Raw genomic sequence first — 18479 nt, 5'->3', positions numbered from 1 at the left:
GTGAGCCATTGTTTGACTAATACATAAATGTACAAGTTTAAAAATTGACGAATGAACTCCAGAGTGGATCAGATAAACCCCCACCAACTGTGAGGATGGGGAAATGTTTTCAGCTCCAGCATTTCAGGTGGAGTTTCTCTCAATTCTTTTAAGGGCAATCTTCAATGATGATTTTGTGTCTCTGCCTCCTGCCATTGATGCAATTGGGAATTTTGCCTGTTTGCATTCATAGGGTCCATAGCCAGAGGGGAACATTGAAATCTTCTAGTTTGACCACCTGTCAAACACAGGCCATTGAACATCCCCAAAATAATTCCTAGAGCATCTCCTTTTAAAAAAAAAAAAAAATCCAAACTTGATTTTAAAAATTGCCAGTGATGGAGAATCCCCCATGAGTGTTGGTAAATTGTTCCAATGATTGAGTGGTGGTTCTACTCCTGAAAGCATCCATATTCCAGAATGCTTCTCTGGCCTAGACCTCTGGACTGATGGCTCTCCATTGGTCAGTGATGTTCTTGTATCCTTTTTTCAATATATTTTGAAGATAATGTGGTTTCTCTAGCTAAGTGTTACTTCTATAGCTTACTTCATCATGGGCCATATGGTCCCCTCTTTCATCAAAACACACAGAGGGAAACAAAATAACCCACACGCTATATCACATTTGAAGTGTGGCCCCACAGCACTCATTCATGCTGTAGCGGGACCAGCGGACAAGCAGAGTGACTTGGTTGTGGTGAGACCAGAAATGAATGGAGGTCATGTTCTAAGCAGTTATTCCCACAGTTTCAGAAGGGATCCAATACTCTACACTTTCTAGGATCTCAGGAGCATAAGTTGAACTCAGTTATCCTCCTTTTCACATGGAATTTCTTTGTGGTAGAAGAAGAAACATACTACCTAGACCACCTGTCTGCTAGCTGTGTCATACCATCTTAGACCCTCCTGCTTTAGCCTTATGAAATGAATAATCTGTACAAACCTTCTATGGAAGGGAAAAGTAATGATGGGATATACAAAATGCTCTCATCCTCTATCAACTGTAAAGAAAATTGGAAAAGTCCATAAGATGTCACAATTTATAATGTTTATGTGGGAGGGAAGGAGGTGACAGACTAAATTAGTTCAAACAAAAAGGTGTACTAACATAAAATCCAGGGACTGTGTTAATATTACACTTGGTAAACAAGAAAATATGGGTCCAAAAACTAACAAACCAAAACTTGTGTAAAATATGAAGCCTAACTGGTGGATAAAATAATGAGGAGATGGGCTACTTCTACCTATCACTCTCTTTGGATCATTAAAGAAAATATTCTCTTCCCTCTTTCTCCCCCCCCCACCCCCCGAGTCTTAAATTAATTTAAAAACGACTACTGGAGCAAGTTTCACCATCATGGCTGTCAATCTCTTGGGACCCTGGACCTTCTTTGCCCTAATCCTGAGGGATGTCCTGACCAGACTAGGCCAGGGAGGGGGATCTGGATGACTAGGAAGGGACGGGATTCATCTAACAAAGACAGGGAAGAGTATCTTCACAGACAGGCTGGCTAACCTAGTGAGGAGGGCTTTAAACTAGTTTCGACGGGGGACGGGGACCTAAGCCCGAAGGTTAGTGGGGAAGAGGGACACCACAAGAAAGCAGAAGGAGGAGGGTGCAGCAGGGGAGGCCTCCCGATTCATACTGTGAAAGTAGGCCACTCGGCTACTTATCTCAAGTGCCTGTAAACAAATGCAAGAAGCCTGGGAAACAAGCAGGAAGAACTGGAAGTCCTGGCACAGTCAAGAAACTACGACATGATTGGAATAACTGAGACTTGTGGAATAACTCTCATGATTGGAGCACTGTCATGGATGGGTATAAACTATTCAAGAAGGACAGGCAGGGGCGAAAGGGGGAGGAGTTGCACTGTATGTAAGAGAGCACTATGACTGCTCTGAGCTCCAGTATGAAACTGGAGATAAGTCAGTTGAGTGTCTCTGGGTTAAGCTTAGAAGCAAGAACAATAAGAGTGATGTCCTGGTGGGTGTCTGTTACAGACCACCAGACCAGGAGGACAAGGTGGATGAGGCTTTCTTTACTTAACTAGGGAAAGTTTCCAGTTCACAGGGCCTGATTCTCATGGGAGACTTCAATCACCTTGACATCTGCTGGAAGAGCAATACAGCAGAGCACAAACAATCCAGGAAGTTTTTGGAGAGTGTTGCAGACAATTTCCTGGTGCAAGTGCTGGAGCAACCAACTAGGGGCCGTGCTTCTCTTGACCTGCTGCTCACAAACAGGGAAGATTTGGTAGTGGAAGTAGAAGTGGGTGGCAACCTAGGCAGCAGTGACCATGAGATGGTCGAGCTCAGGATCCTGATGAAAGGAAGAAAGGAGAGCAGCAGGATACGGACCATGGACTTTAGAAAAGCAGACTTTGACTCCCTCAGGGAGCTGATGGGCAGGATCCCCTGGGAGGCTAATATGAGGGGGAAAGGAACCCAAGAGAGCTGGCTGTATTTTAAAGAGACCTTATTGAGGGCACAAGAGCAAACCATCCCAATGTGCAGAAAGAATAGCAAATATGGTAGGCGTCCAGCTTGGCTTAACAAAGATGTCCTTGGCGAACTTAAACACAAAAAAGAAGCTTACAAGAAGTGGAAGTTTGGTCAGATGACTAGGGAGGATTATATAAACACTGCTCGAACGTGCAGGAATGAAATCAGGAAGGCCAAAGCACAATTGGAGTTGCAGCTAGCAAGGGACGTGAAGGGGAACAAGAAGGGTTTCTACAGGCATGAGGAAGATTACAACAAGAGGAAGATTAGAGAAAGTGTGGGCCCCTTAGAAAATGAGGGAGGCGACCTAGTGACGGAGGATGTGGAGAAAGCTGAGGTACTCAATGCCTTTTTTGCCTCTGTCTTCACAGACAAGATCAGCTCTCAGACTGCTGCACTGGGTGGCACAGAATGGGAAGGAGGCGAACATCCCGCAGTGCGGAAGGAACGGGTCCAAGACTATTTAGAAGGATTGGACATTCACAAGTCCATGGGGCCGGATGCAATGCACCCGAGGGTGCTGAGGGAGTTGGCTGAGGTGATTTCAGAGCCATTGGCTATTATCTTTGAAAGCTCGTGGGAACAGGGGGAGGTCCCTGAGCACTGGAAAAAAGCAAATATAGTGCCCATCTTCAAAAAAGGGAGGAAAGAGGATCCAGGGAACTACAGACCGGTCAGCCTGACCTCAATCCCTGGAAAAATCATGGAGCAGGTCCTTAAGGAATCCATTTTAAGGCACTTGGAGGAGAGGAAGGTGATCAGGAACAGTCAACACGGATTCACTAAGGGAAAGTCATGCCTGACCAACCTGATTGCTTTCTATGATGAGGTGACTGGCTCTGTGGATGTAGGGAAGGCGGTGGATGTGATATACCTTGACTTTAGCAAAGCTTTTGATACTGTCTCACACAGTATTCTTATCAGCAAGTTAAAGAAGTATGGGTTGGATGAATGGACTATAAAATGGATAGAGAACTGGCTAGAGCATAGGGCTCAACGAGTAGTGATCAATGGCTCCATGTCTAGCTGGCAACCGGTCACAAGCGGAGTTCCCCAGGGGTCGGTCCTGGGGCCGGTTTTGTTCAACATCTTTATTAATGATCTGGAGGATGGGGTAGATTGCACCCTCAGCAAGTTTGCGGACGACACTAAGCTGGGGGGAGTGGTAGATACCCTGGAGGGTAGGGATAGGATACAGAAGGACCTAAACAAACTGGAGGATTGGGCCAAAAGAAATCTAATGAGGTTCAACAAGGACAAGTGCAGAGTCCTCCACTTAGGAAGGAAGAATCCCATGCACAGCTATAGACTGGGGACCGACGAGCTGGCCAGCAGCTCTGCAGAAAAGGACCTGGGGGTAACAGTGGATAAAAAGCTGGATATGAGTCAGCAGTGTGCCCTGGTTGTCAAGAAGGCTAATGGCATATTGGGCTGCATTAGGAGGGGCATTGCCAGCAGGTCACGGGAAGTGATTATTCCCCTCTATTCGGCATTGGTGAGGCCGCATTTAGAATATTGTGTCCAGTTTTGGGGCCCCCACTACAAAAAGGATGTGGACAAGTTAGAGAGAGTGCAGCAGAGGGCAACCAAAATGATTAGGGGGCTGGAGCACAGGACTTATGAGGAGAGGCTGAGGGAACTGGGCTTGTTTAGTCTGCAAAAGAGAAGAGTGAGGGGGGATTTGATAGCAGCCTTTAACTACCTGAAAGGGGGTTCCAGGGAGGATGGGGCTAGGCTGTTCTTGGTGGTGGCAGATGACAGAACAAGGAGCAACAGTCTCAAGTTGCAGGGCGGGAGGTCTAGGTTGGACATTAGGAAAAAGTTTTTTACTAGGAGGGTGGTGAAGCACTGGAATGGGTTACCTAGGGAGGTGGTGGAATCTCCATCCTTAGAGGTTTTTAAGCTGAGGCTTGACAAAGCCCTGGTTGGGATGATATAGCTGAGGTTAGTCCTGCTTTGAGCAGAGGGTTGGACTAGATGACCTCCTGAGGTCCCTTCCAACTCTAATATTCTATGATTCTATATCCCAACCCTTAGCAGTTACATCTGAAACCCAAACACCACCTGAGATTAAAGGGGATCAGACTTCAACAACAGATCCAGCCTATCTCCATAACTTCTGTTCTTCTGGCGAAGAGTTATTGCCATTTCTAACATCACTTAAGAGTGTGTCAAACAAGGGGACTTTTTCTTCTACAACTCTCTCCAGCTAAAAGGAACAAAAATGCAGTTAAAATGAAAGCCTTACTTAATACTTAAAGTACTTTAACAGTTTTTTTTTTTGTCTCCCTCTCTTCCCCGCCCACCCACACTTTGTGGCTTTTTAAACAAAAGGTTAAAAAGTCTTATAATGGTGTCTGCCATAGTACTAACAAGGCTGAGGTCATTGTATACCAAACCCCAGATCTTGTTGAACATTGTTTAATGGTGGACAGTGACTGAGTTATGTTAACACCTTTTGGCCTATTTATTCCATCTAAATATAACAGGCTAAACAGAAGTATGTAACAAAGTCTAAGTTCTAGGAAGAGAAATTTTTGCAAAATGTATGTAACCTAGCTGCTTTTTGAAGCTGGGTCAATTTATAACATACTTTATGGGAGACCTAAAACTGACAAACCCTTCAGAGAAATACTGTTTCCTTGCCTCATTCTCCTTCCTCTTAAATTTGATTTTTTTTAATAGCCTTGTTTTGTCATACAGCAAAATTTTTAACTTCAAATGCAGCTCTACTGAGATATATGTAATATTCATCTTCTTCTTCTTTACACGCTACACTGAGTGGGAGAGAGTCTCTTTATCACTGGATCAGAAATGATCTTAGTCTTTGAATGCCATAGTTGGTGAAAGGTGATATTTCTTTATCTTCTCCAGCAGTTCATTTATCAGAAGTACAGCAGCTAATGTATAATAGAAAATCCCAGTGTGTGTTAAAACTTGGTAGAAAGTGAATAGATCTGTAATTCCTCAAGGGTACTTTCCTTCTCTCTCACGTGACAGAGTAATGATGGCATTATTGCAGTACTTTTGGATTTTCTTCCTTCTAAGGCACTCTGGAAAAAACTGTATTCCAACTGTGAGATGGCATTTCAAAATCAGCAATTAAATGCTCACACCCTCTTGTCCTTGCTAATGTTTTTAGCAAGTGGTTCCAGGAGACAGAATGAGAGCTTCCTTTATTCATCTTACTCTTTATCCCTGAAATAAAAGTTCTTAACAAACCATATGAGCCTGCATCCTCACTAATTTGTACTTCATGTATTCATTTCCCTCTGTTCAAGGTGGTATAAACCACTGGCCAATCACCACCCTGAGCACTCTTTTATTTGTACCCATTTCCTCAACACACACTCTTCATATTGTGTTTTGGTCTGTTCACGCTAGCTGCCTTAAAATTTACCATTATTGCTACCACCAGTACGTTCCAGTGGCGGAAGAAACCATGGGAACAGACTGCTCATGATAGCAGGAACTGGTACCTTATGCCCCATTGGCTCTTCACTGTTGGTAGCAATGGTGGGAAGTTTAAGAGAAAAGGGCAGTCTATTTTAGCCTGCCACTAGATTGTCCAATCCTTGAGGATGGAGCTGTGTTTTCTTCTCTGTTTGGAAAGCCCCAAGCACATTGTGAGTGCTCATGGAAATAAATAAATAATTTAACAGTATTCAGTTCAGATTATTTTACAGATTATTTTACTGAACTCAGCATTCAGTTCAGATTATTTTACAGAGGTGATTGCAAGTTTTTTAAATATTAATTCCTATGTATAAATTCACAACTTGTTGCCCCTGTCCCAAAAAATCAAACCCAACATTATCTGAATCAATTTTAAGTTTGTGTCTATCTGAAAACAGAATGTGAGACCAAAAAAAGAGAGTTAGTTCCTTCAGTCTTGTATGCTGCAGTCTGTTTGTTTTAAAGTGAGGGACTAAGGTAACCTCAGAATAGGGCAACCAGATGTCCCAATCTTTATAGGGACAGTCCTGATACTCAGAGCTTTTTCTTATATAGGTGCCTATAGTCCCTCGCCCCATCCTGTTTTTTCACATTTGCTATCTGGGCATCCTACCTCAAAACAGTCTAGCAATGTTGAATCGTACATTAAATAGTTATTTTGCTTTGCATAGTCCTCTAATGGGATTGTTCAAATGATAGTTAAGGGTTAGATGTTACACTGTGAGAACTGTGTGTTTAAGTGCTGAAAATTAAAAGATCAAAATGATAGCATCTCTGCTGGTTTTCAATGGCCTCTCAATCTTAACCTCTGTTTCTGAGTTATCACTAACAGCAATACATGGAAAGCTTCTCACTCCCATTTCAGCCCTGTTTGTTTAATGCAACCTTCACATTTTCATTGTGCCAAGATTGCAAGTATGAAGTGGAAAAGATTTAAAGCCACTTTGCCAGACACTGTGCACCTCAGTTTTGTATTGCCCTTTTCCCTTGAATTTTATTCCCATAATGCCATGATACTTCCACAAGGTACTGTTCTAGTTAGCAGTTTCTCTTGCGTTTGGGGCAATCTGAATATCACTTGGAATATTTCTTTGAAACTGATAAGCCTAAGCCCTGTTTCCCCATTCTTTTTCCCAGATGTTCTTCAAAAGTTTTGTGTTCCTTCTTATGAAGGTGCCTTTTCTAAAGTTCCAGTACTCTATCAAGCAAACATCCTATCCATATGCTTGTGTCCAGTTCCACTGTGTTGCAGACTGTTCCTTCTCTTCAAGTACACACAAACCCCTATTAATTTTATTTGTAGGATCAGAAACAAATCCTGTAAAATAGCCAAATTTCTTTGGTTTGCTTTCTCCAGTAGAGTTTTTGTTGCTTCATTTTAGCTCACCTTTACTCTGATCTCATTTCTCAAATCCAGATCATAACAGAGCTAGTCGCCTTATCCCGCTGCCTTAGTTCAGCCCTGTGTAAAATTGAAATAATAAACAGACATGACTTATATAGAAGTGAGTGTTAAAACTTGTTCAATATTTATCTCTTTGAAGAATAAGAAAGCCAGCATTAACTGGTTGTTATGCCACCCTAAATTCCAGTAGAGCCATACGCTAAGAAAACTAACAAGTATTTTTGTAAACTTCCATTTGAAAGCAATGGATTAAAGGTCCAGAAAAAGTTTTTCAAGTTTGGAAAGCCAATCAGGAAGCAAAGACTTGTATATACTATGTGACTGGGCCATCCCAATCAAAGAATATATTCACTCTACTCAATTACAGCCAGTCTGGATGTGGTCTAACTGGCTTTTTTAGCTTTGTGTTGCCTGCTGAGGATTTTTTATGAATGTGATATAGTGAGGGCAGTAGGAGAGTGCGGAAGGGAGGTATGTGAGCCCCAGAATGCTCAGGGCTCTGTTCTGGGTAGACTAGCCGGAGTCACTAGAGGGCAATTAGGAGTAGCTGGGGCCAATTAAGGCCCAGCCAGGTGCCTGATTAAAAAACCCTCTGCTCCAGAGAGATAGGGCACAAGCTGGAGAAGTAGATGTGCTGTGCAAGAAGCACAGTGTTGCATGGAAGAACAGAGGAGTCCTGAGAGTACTGGGCCCAGGAGTGGGGAAACCCACCCCTGACAGGACTGAGATACTTCCCCCCAGGCACAGGGGCCTGGGTAAGGAAGCCCAGTCCAGGTGGCAAGGAAGCAGGGCCTGAGAAGACAGAGGGCAGGAAATTAGCCCAGGGGAAAAAAGATTGCAGCTGCGAGTACAGTCCCTACCCCCCTCCCTGGGGAAATGGGGTAACTGGCAACTCTCTGGCCCACTACGAGAGGCAAAAGTGCAAGACCCACTAGGGTGAAGCTGGCCGTTTGCCACATGAAATACAACCAGGTTGGAAACTATTGAAAAGATTTCTTTATGCAGTGTAATTGTAGCCATGATGATCCCAGGATATTAGAGACAAGGTTGGTGAGGTAACACCTTTTCTTGGACCAATTTCTGTTAATGAGAGAGAGCAGCTCTGGAGTCACGCAGAGCTGTTCTTCAGGTCCGGGAAAGGTTCTCCCAGTGCCACAGAAAAATGCAAGTAGGAACAGATTGTTTAGAATAAGTGATCTCTGAAAACACTTTTTCTCAAATGTCAAAATTAATTTATTACAGTTTCTTTATATAAATAAAGAATAAGGACAGCTTCAGAAAAGGATGGAATAGTCTTGGTTTTTTTTTTGTTTTTTTTTTTCCTTTTTCTCAAATGCACCTGTATTGTGGTGGTGGGGGGTGTGTTAGGGCAGTGATATGTTACTGGGAGTGTATCAATGAAGGGGGAAAATGATGACGGATATGTGATTTGTTTAGAAGTTGCAAGCTGTCAGATAGTAACAATAACAAAATCTTCTCAAATCAAGAATGTTGTGGTCTAACGGTTATTTATTATGCTGTGATGAATGACAGGTTGCAAGATCGTCAATTATCTTCAGCTGAGAAGCTTAAAGGAGCAATATCTGTGGTAAAGAACAGGGTTGGTTATCTCATTCTCATTTTAATAGTTTCTCAAATGCATATAGCATATTTTTGAAGATCATTTCACTGTTTAGCTGAAATATGCAATAATGCTGTGCATATCTTTCATTCCCTAGTTTTTATTTATTTTTTTCTAGGAGTAAATAAATGAGTCTTCAGTCTTAGTTCTTGAAGAGAATGCAATTTTTCCTCCCAGCTGAAGGAGGACCTTGGCAGCAGTTATTCATGCCCTTGCCATGTCAAGATAATACTACTACTCTTCTAGAGACAATACCTACAAACCGCACTGGTGACTTCAGCTAATGAAGTATGTAACTGCACATTTACTCAGTGTATACTGGGGTGTTTACTGAGAACTGAGCTTTATTGGCTTCTAATTTATTTCCAGGTTCAGCTAAAGGGCATGAGTTTCTGCACAGTTACTTTTGATTTTTCAGTGGTGTGAGAGGAGAATCTGGTCCAAAGTGGCTTCATAAATGAAGCCATATGTGCCTTTGGCCTTGGCTGGTATCTTATATTCTATCCTGACAGTTCTGATGTTGACCTAACAGCTTCTGGATTTAACTGTCTGAGAACCAAAGACAGGACATCTTCAGTGAAGGGCCAAGTGTTTGGAAATCATTCTAAGCATTGGCCTGACAAACCTGGGGTTGACCTCTTAGCTATGCTGTGACTCCTCTTTTGTGTAAGGGAGATAATTTAGTGGGACTTTACTGCAGTTTGTCATCTCTTGGAAGGATGGTATCAAGTTAATCAAACTGACTGAGTCAACTTGTTAAATGGTTTTTATCTTTTATGACTGTGTTCATAAAATGCACCCAGAATGCTATCGAAGTGCATGTACAGAATTAAACACTCACTGAAGTCAATGGGAGTCTTGACTAAATAAAGACTTAATTAAGGACTTTGGCCTTCAGGGTGAAAGAGAGCTCTGAATAAATGGGCTTTGCTCAGTTTACAGAGGACTTGTGTGATAGAAGCCAATCCTTCAATCTTCTCAGTAATCAGTAACCTCTCCATGGCTGTTAATGCAGACTTGAACTATTATAGAGGCCGAGGTTTGCTACAGTCTATTCCTGACACTGCTACTGAATCATCTGATCTTGTGCAAATTTATAAAAATGGCCTCTGATAGTGGGCGGCCAGTCAGGAAGGCAACAAATTCAGATAGCTTGGGCCTGGTTTTTAGATGAGTTGAGCACCTTCAACTCATAGGCTCTTGCTTTTTTTACAGAGGAGGAAATCCTGCGTTCTTTCACAAGTGCTGAAGGCTAAAAACGGGGTGGTGATGGTGGTGGCAGCTGCTGTGTGTACACAGCTGCAATAAGTTAGTGATGAGAGCTGACTTGTGGTCAGGCTAGTAGAAGGCAAACAAGTGAGCAGGGGTTCTGTTAACTCAACAGATCTAGGTTATAATAATACTTACTTTCTCATAGAGCTCAGTTTCCAAAGCTTGATGAATATTCTTGTGGGGCATTTTTAACACAGTGGGGTGATTCTGACATGAGGGTACAAACCAAACTAATGAGCAGCTGTCACTTCCCACCCTGCAACCTTGGGTACATTACAATGCCTTGTTGAAGCAACTCCAACTGGGCTGCTCACAAACAGTCTTCTAGCATGAAAGTCACATCCCGAGTGTTTGTGTAACTGCAGCTGCCCTCCACACGTGGGTTACACTCACTCTCCCCATTGGTTAGACTGCAGGGTAATCCCCAACACACACCCAGTTTTAGATTTTTCTCTCAGAAATGTATAACCTCTTCTGTCCTGTTCTCTCCTGAACAATACAATTTATAGTAAGTCTGTTATTCCTTTAAGAGAACAATATGCACACAATTTGTGACCTCCAAATGCAGTTTCCCAGACACTTAAATGTAAACACCCTGGATTAGATAAAACAATAAAATACATTTATAAACTACAAAGAGAATTTAAGTAAGTACAAATAATGAGGCATAAAAGTCAGAAATGTCTATCTTTATTTTTCTTGTAACCATTTACTAATTGCTTTAATCTGATATTAAAAAAAAGTCCTGTAGCACCTTAAAGACTAACAAATTTCTGCAGGCATAAGCTTTCGTGGGCTGCAACCCACTTCATCAGATGTGTGAAATGGAAATCACAGATAGGAGAGGGGTGTGGGTGTGTGTGGGTGTGTGTACACACATCCAAGGGTAAGAAACAACAATGGGGAGGGTAAGTGCTAGTAGTGACAGTCTGGTTTGGGCAATGTCACTACAAAAGAATAAATGAACACAAATCAGACCTAAAGAATGGTAACCTCCATAAACCAGTAGGAGAGCACTTCAGTCCCTCAGGACGCTCTGTAGTTGACTTGAAAGTTGCCATACTTCAACAAAAAAAAAACCTTCAAAAACAGATTTCAGTGAGAAGCTGCACAGCTGGAACTCATATGCAAACTTGACACAATCAGACTGGGTCTTAATAGGGATTTGGAATGGTTATCTCATTACAAGAAGTAATTGTCACTGTTCACACATTCTCACCTTCTACTCAAGGGTTGTGAATAGGCCTCGTCTACTCTAACTGAATAGACTTTGTTAGCACTTACCCACCCCATTGTTGTTTCTTACCCTTGGATGTGTGTGTGTGTGTGTGTGTATATATATATATATATATATATATATATATATATATATATATACACTCTTATCTGGGATTTCCATTTCACACATCTGAGGAAGTCGGTTGCAGCCCATGAAAGCTTATGCCTGCAGAAATTTGTTAGTCTTTAAGGTGCTACAGGACTCTCGTTGTTTTTGCTGTAGACGGAGTAACCCGGCTACCTCTCTGGAACTTTTAATCTGATATAGTTTGTTAAAATTTCTCACTACCTGCTTTCAGCAGTCTTATTGGTCAAACCCTGTATGTCAGGACCTCTCTCCCAAGGTCCAATGAATGCTTCCTTTGTCACTTCAGGGATAGTGAATGCAGTGAGAGGGGTTTTTGTCCACCCTTTCTTTATTGCTTCAGTCCCTCTCTTGAAAAACATTTCCAGCTTGGTGGTGGTAGACTGTCTATTCAGAAGGATGTTCCCTGCTGTTTCTTTCACTTGTTCAAACTTCCTTTTTATTCCTTCCTGCAGACTGACTCTATTTACTGCTTAAACACAAATAAAGCAGAACACACCTTCCATTGTTCAGGACAGACCTGTATATCAACTTCTGTTTGGGCAGGGCTGTAGGATTAGGAACATGTGGTATTAACACCATACAGGGAAACCTTGTAACTTTACATACAATGGTGGCGCACACATTTTATCAGGAGAATACTTAAGAGCAAATGATCCCTTATAAGGCATACTATGTACAAAGATTATTACGATAATGTCTGAATGCGGGCATATGTTCTGTCATGGGATAACTGAGGTGAAGTTAATGGAAGGGAGATCTGTACAGACAGCATAAATTCAGGGGAAAGTGTAATTTGCATGTCATTTTACAGTTACCATGCCAAATTATCATTTTGGAACCAGCTGAGTTACATAAACCCTCATAGGTCCTAATCCTAAGAATTAATTTGTTGAATCTGCAAATTGCCTGTGTTCTAAGAGTTAAACACTTTTATTTAAAAAAAAATTTATTTCAAGAGTGATGTAGAAGATCATTGAAGAGCTGCAAAACCTAAAGCAAATATGACCTTTTCAGTCAAATACATCCTCAAATAATTTTACCAATAATCCTTATTGAAATAGCCCAACATATCACATCATAGGGAAAGAAGATGTGATTGAAAGAGTACAGTGGCAAAAACTGATGTGAAGAGACAGTGAAGAAATTAATTTTTTCAGAATTAAACAATGAATGCAGGCTAAGCTTGCACATGAATGACCAGTAAACTGGCAGTTTTCCAAAGCTGAAAAATACCAGTAATCTTGTCTCTTAGAAATTATAATCAATCAACTCTTCCATTATGAATATACTGATACATGAAGGTGTGATGTAATTTAGATTTGTGTGATGTGAAAATGTCCACAGAGGTCAACCATAAATGATATGCTTGTTACTGATCACTAAGCTGTTAAATCGGTTTAATATTAAAACCACTGCACATCTTTTCCTCAAAGAGATGTTAGCATGACAGGGTCTGCAAATGGTTGGCATTTGGGTAAAGATAATGTATCCTTGCCCATCTCCCAAGATATTAATAGCTTATCACTATGCAACATTTTGAAATGCCTTGCACAACATGATACAGGTGGTAAAGTAAGTCTGGCTATTGTTAATCTCACTGAACATTCTATTTTCTATCTTTTTTTTTTTCTTTTTCTTTTTTTAAGGAAAAAGCGGGGGGGGGGGGGAAGCCATCTAAACCAAATTGGAGGAGTTAAGTAAAGAGAGAATATATAAATATTTATTAATTTCTTGCCTTCAAAATACTTTCCTTTCATTTCAACTAAGCAGCCACAGAACCCCTCAATTTCATCACAAAGGTTTTTAGCTAACTTGGCTGTTTTCTAAATATATTATTTCTTTTGAGAGCCAGCTTTTGACAGAAAATTTCCTGTACCTAAGTCACTGTGCAAGGACAGTTTTTAGTAGAGATGAATAGATAAGGGAACAAATCTTCCCTCTGACTGTGGAGAGGTATATAACATAGCACTCAAATCAAGAAGGTGCTGGTTTCAGTAACACGGATGGGTGAACTCAAATAGTGCTCAAACTGGGGAGTCCAGGGCTTAGATACACAATGGAATGTAGGCCTTTCATCACTCAGCAATTCAATGCCTAACTTTTAGGCATATTAAAATAAAATCACTGGACTCCACAGAGCCTGGACTAGGCACCTAGCCCCATACAATGCTTGAGGGGAGAGAGGCACCTGACAATAGGATCCACAAAAGCCAGCATGTTAAGCCGACAACTGCCCCAGTTAGCCAATGGGAGATGCTGATTATACAGGTGTATCTCACGTACGCGGCCCCCTCCCCCCCCCCAAGAAGTTAGGGGCCTGATTCTAGGTTTCAGGGAGGGGCTTATCTCTGCTTGTGATCCACAGGGTTCATGACTTAGGCACCTAGGCTTTTTCTTGCAAGAATTATGGTGGCACAAAGCTAATGCCACACTAAACATAAGTGTGGCAAGGTAGCCTCCCTTACAGTGTTTAGCCCAGTGGTGAGGGTACTCATCTGGCATGTGGGGAGCCGTGGTTAAGTTCCTTCCCCTGCCTGGTGAAGTGAAGGGATTGAAATTAAGGATTTTTTAGTGTGTCTCAGGTGAGGACACTAGCCATTGGACTACAGTGATTATCACTGCCTGTGGCCCAACTAGTTAATACAAGTGAAACAGCTTCAAAAACATATTGAGAGATCCTCTTCCCCCCCCCCCCCCCCCTACCATAATTCAATGGTTAGGGAACTTCTTATGGGAGATCCCAGGATTATCTGACCACCCTAAAAATGAAGGTGGGGGAGATGAGAAAGGGGGGATGGGGAAGCACCTTTTGATAGTGAACTATCCCTGAGACTGAAAAGTGGGTGTGGTCCAGCATCTCCAACACACCAAACTTTTTTCAAAGGCTGCTGGGACTGGGAGGGGTCTGGAACATATGTCACACTGCCACATCATTCCAAGAGGGTAGGAGGAGATGTACTAATAAGGAAGGGTGTGCTGCTGAAGGACTATTGGGGAAAGACAATGCTATTTAGTGTCTGAGGAGACCCAAGGCCTTAGAAAAGAAAGTACTGAATTTGGGAGAGTCAGGTTGCAGCCTGGGGCCTACCTCCCTATAAAGATTTAAGGCTTTCCAGAGAGAGAAAATACTTTGGGCACACAACGCACTGAGAACTCACGGGGAAATGGGACTAAAAGTAAATCAGAAATATAGGGCTGGAAGGGACCTTGAAAAGTCTTCTAGTCCAGCCCCTTGCACTGATGCAGGACCAAGTATATCTAGACCATCCCTGACTGATTTATCTAACCTTTTAAAAACCTCTAAGGGTGGGGATTCCACAACTTCCCTTGGAGGCTTATTTCAGTGTTAACTATCCTTTATAGTTAGAAAAATTTTCCTAGTGTCTAATCTCAACTTCCCTTGCTGTGGATCAAGCTGATTATTTCTTGTCCTACTTTCAGTGGACATGGAGCACGAGTGATCACTATCCTCTTTATATTGATCCTTACAATTTCTGAAGGCTGTTATCAGGTCCCTCCTCAGTCTAGTTTTCTCAGGACTAAACATGCCCAGTTTTTTAACCTTTCCTCCTAGGTCAGGTTTTCTAAAACGTATTACTTTTGTTGCCCTCCTCTAGATTCTAGCCACATCTTTTCCTAAAGTATGGTGCCCAGAACTGGACACAGTTCTCCTGCTGAGATATTGCCAGTGCTGAGTAGAAGGGACAACTACCTCCTATATTTTTCATGTGACACTCCTGTTACTACCAGGAATATTAAACCCAAGAATATTTGCCTTTTTTGCAATTGCATTGCATTGTTGACTCCTATTCAATTTGTGATCCACTATAACCCCCAAATCCTTTAGCAGTATTACCACCTAGCCAGTTTATTCCCCTGGGGTGAGGGAGGGAGGAGGAAAGGAGAGTTTGGCTTGGTTTGGTTTTGTTTTCTTGCCAAGTGTAGTACTTTGCACTTTGAGTTTCATCTTATTTATTTCAGAACAATTTTCCAATTTGTCAGGTCATTTTGAATTCTAATTATGTCCTCCCATCATGCTGTCCTCCACAAACTTTATCATCATGCTCTTCAATCCACTCCTATCCAAATCATTAATGAAAATATTGAATAGTGACAGACTTCTGTGGAACGCCACTAGATACTTCTCCCCATCCCATTTGACAGAACACCATTGATGACTACTGAGTAAGGTGAACAATCAGCTGAAAAACCAATCTTCTAATTAATCTAGACCACATTTCCATAGTTTGTTTATGAGAATGTCATGTCAGACTGTCAAAAGTCTTAGTAAAATCAAGATATATCCCATCTACAACTTTCCATCCAATAGGCCAGTTACCCTGTCAAAGCAGGAAATTGTTTTGGAATGACTTGTTCTTGACAAATCCACGCTGGCTATTTCTTATAACCCTATTATCCTCTAGATGCTTACTGGAATCAATTATTAAAAAGTCAATTTGTATTTTTTCCAGGTATCAAGGTTAGGCTGGCTGATCTATAATTAGACAAGGCAGAAATAAAACCCTTTGTTTAAAACCACCTAAGGAATTCTATACATTTCCCTGTTGACATTAGTTAATTTTTATAAACACATAAGTGTTTGTTCATTTAACTTTAAAGAAAACATGTATAGTTGGGCAATGTGTGTTATGTCCAATCCCATGTTTCCATATATAAATGAAAACATTTGCTTTTTCTTTAAATGCATAAGATGCCATCAAATCCTTTTGAGATGAATATTTGCTAATATTTTGCATCTAAATACAAGTCTCAAACATAACATCAGGAAGTTTTATTATAACTGGTGAAATGTATGCATAATATAGTAATGTCATCTGATGTTATAACGGGCTATTATTGTAAGAAACCATTTGAGTATAGCAGTATGGATATTAGTTGGGAAATTAGTTAACTGGCAATGATTAAACAACTAAAAGACAAAAAGAGCCTTTCCAAAGATTGCCACAAGACCTTCTTTGACTATTAAAATAGTTTTTACATTTAAAGTTCAAAAAGTGACACAACGCCAAAGCTCAGAACTCAGAATAGTTCTTCTCTTTCCCAAATCTCAGAAGCCCCTCTACTGGACTTGAGATCCATGTATGGGGAGGCTACGTGTGTGTACAGCCAATCTCCACCATGTAATTCCCCCCCCACACACACCAACCCTGAAATAAGGAAATCCAGAAAATTACAGTCTTAATGTCAGTCTGCTCCAAGGTACTTAATATAACTCAAGGTCTGGGGGGAAGGGCCCTCCATTAAATCAAGTTCCAGCCATGACAGACTGTAATGTATGATACAGCAGCTTGTCATATTAATTAAATTAGCAAAGTTTTTTTACTCTTTGAACAAATTATTTCACAGATGGCAGAAAGATATTTCATTGTTTCAAAATGCTGCACAAGTAAATTTTATTTTTCTGTTCATCTTCATGTACTGTAGTGGGTTTATTTCATTTAAATCCTTATACAGCCAGTCAACTGATGACAAAACACATAAGAGTATAAACTAAGTGACCTGAATCTGCCAATATAAATTGGAAACATCACTATAACAACTTGCCTGATCCCTCCCCCTTTTTTTCCTATTAAAAAGGAATAGAGAGTAGAGGGGGAAACACTGCCTTTCAAAATCTCCATCAGGAGATTATTAATGTACTTTATCTGTTTGTTTTTAATTAATTTACCTTTCCTCTGAAGTTAATTCTTTAATATCTGTAAGAGAAGATTGTTCTTTAGCCCTATCATGCTATTTGCTATATAACTGCAGTGTTGACTTTGAATCTCAGCTTCAGTTGGTCACAAACCCTAATTGCTCATTGTTGCTACCTCTAAAATCTCAGAGGTTATATGTAAGACATAAGCAGCTAGTTAATAGTTTAACAATAATTGTTTATGAACACACACATTTAGGATCTGATCCTGCATTCTTTGTTCAAACTAAACTCAGAGGTTTTTTTGCCTGATCAAATGACAAATCAGGTCTTAAATGTATTATTTGTTCCTGGAAGTGCCCATAATGAGTTAAGTACTGTACAAATATAAAAGATAAAGGATAGGGGAAAGCAGTGAAATGTATAATTAAAGCTCTCAAGGCGATATAAATGGTCACATCCTGATAACACAAAGGCTTGTTTGACTGTGGCTTCAGATCAGGCTAGACGGGCAGTGACACACTCAGGAGTCTAGTCAATTGGTACAGAGAAATCTGGCGGGGGGTTAGCTATTAGATAAGACAAAAATCCTGAGATCTTTCTTGTGTGCGCAGCCCTGGCTTGGATTCAGGGAAGCCTGAGTTTTAATCCTAGCTTTGCCACTGGACAAATGTGTGTGTCTCCATTGATAAAATGGAAATACTTAACGCTCCTCTGTGGTGGATATAGGTTAATATGAATAGCTAATAAAAGAAAGCAGTTGGAAAATGTCAGTGCTATATATGCTGTAAGCATTATAAATGTAGGATTCCTTAATACACCAAAAAATAACTTGCTTACCACCTATAAACCATCTAATCCATTAACCTGTTTCCAACTGGCCCAGAAGGCAATTAATTTATTCAAAGCTTGCTCTCTGATACGCTTTCTGAGACTTCCCAGCCGTATTAACAGCCCTTATAGTTTGCTTCTAACCATAAGAAAAGCAAAATTACAGCCATGTCACTAGTTGAATAAGAAACTAACTCAAAACTTTTTATAAGACATACCCACAACTTTAATGAAAACTGCAGTTTATTTTTAACTATTTTATGATATTTTGAAGTACAATGCCACTTATAACAATTTCTGTCTTGTAGAAGATCCTTCTACCAAGATCTGA

This window comes from Emydura macquarii, unplaced genomic scaffold (genome assembly GCF_026122565.2).
Source record: "Emydura macquarii macquarii isolate MOO-44397 ecotype Brisbane River unplaced genomic scaffold, CSIRO-AGI_Emac_v2 contig_1363, whole genome shotgun sequence".
NCBI lineage: Eukaryota > Metazoa > Chordata > Testudines > Chelidae > Emydura > Emydura macquarii.
Note: the sequence above shows the minus strand (reverse complement) of the source record.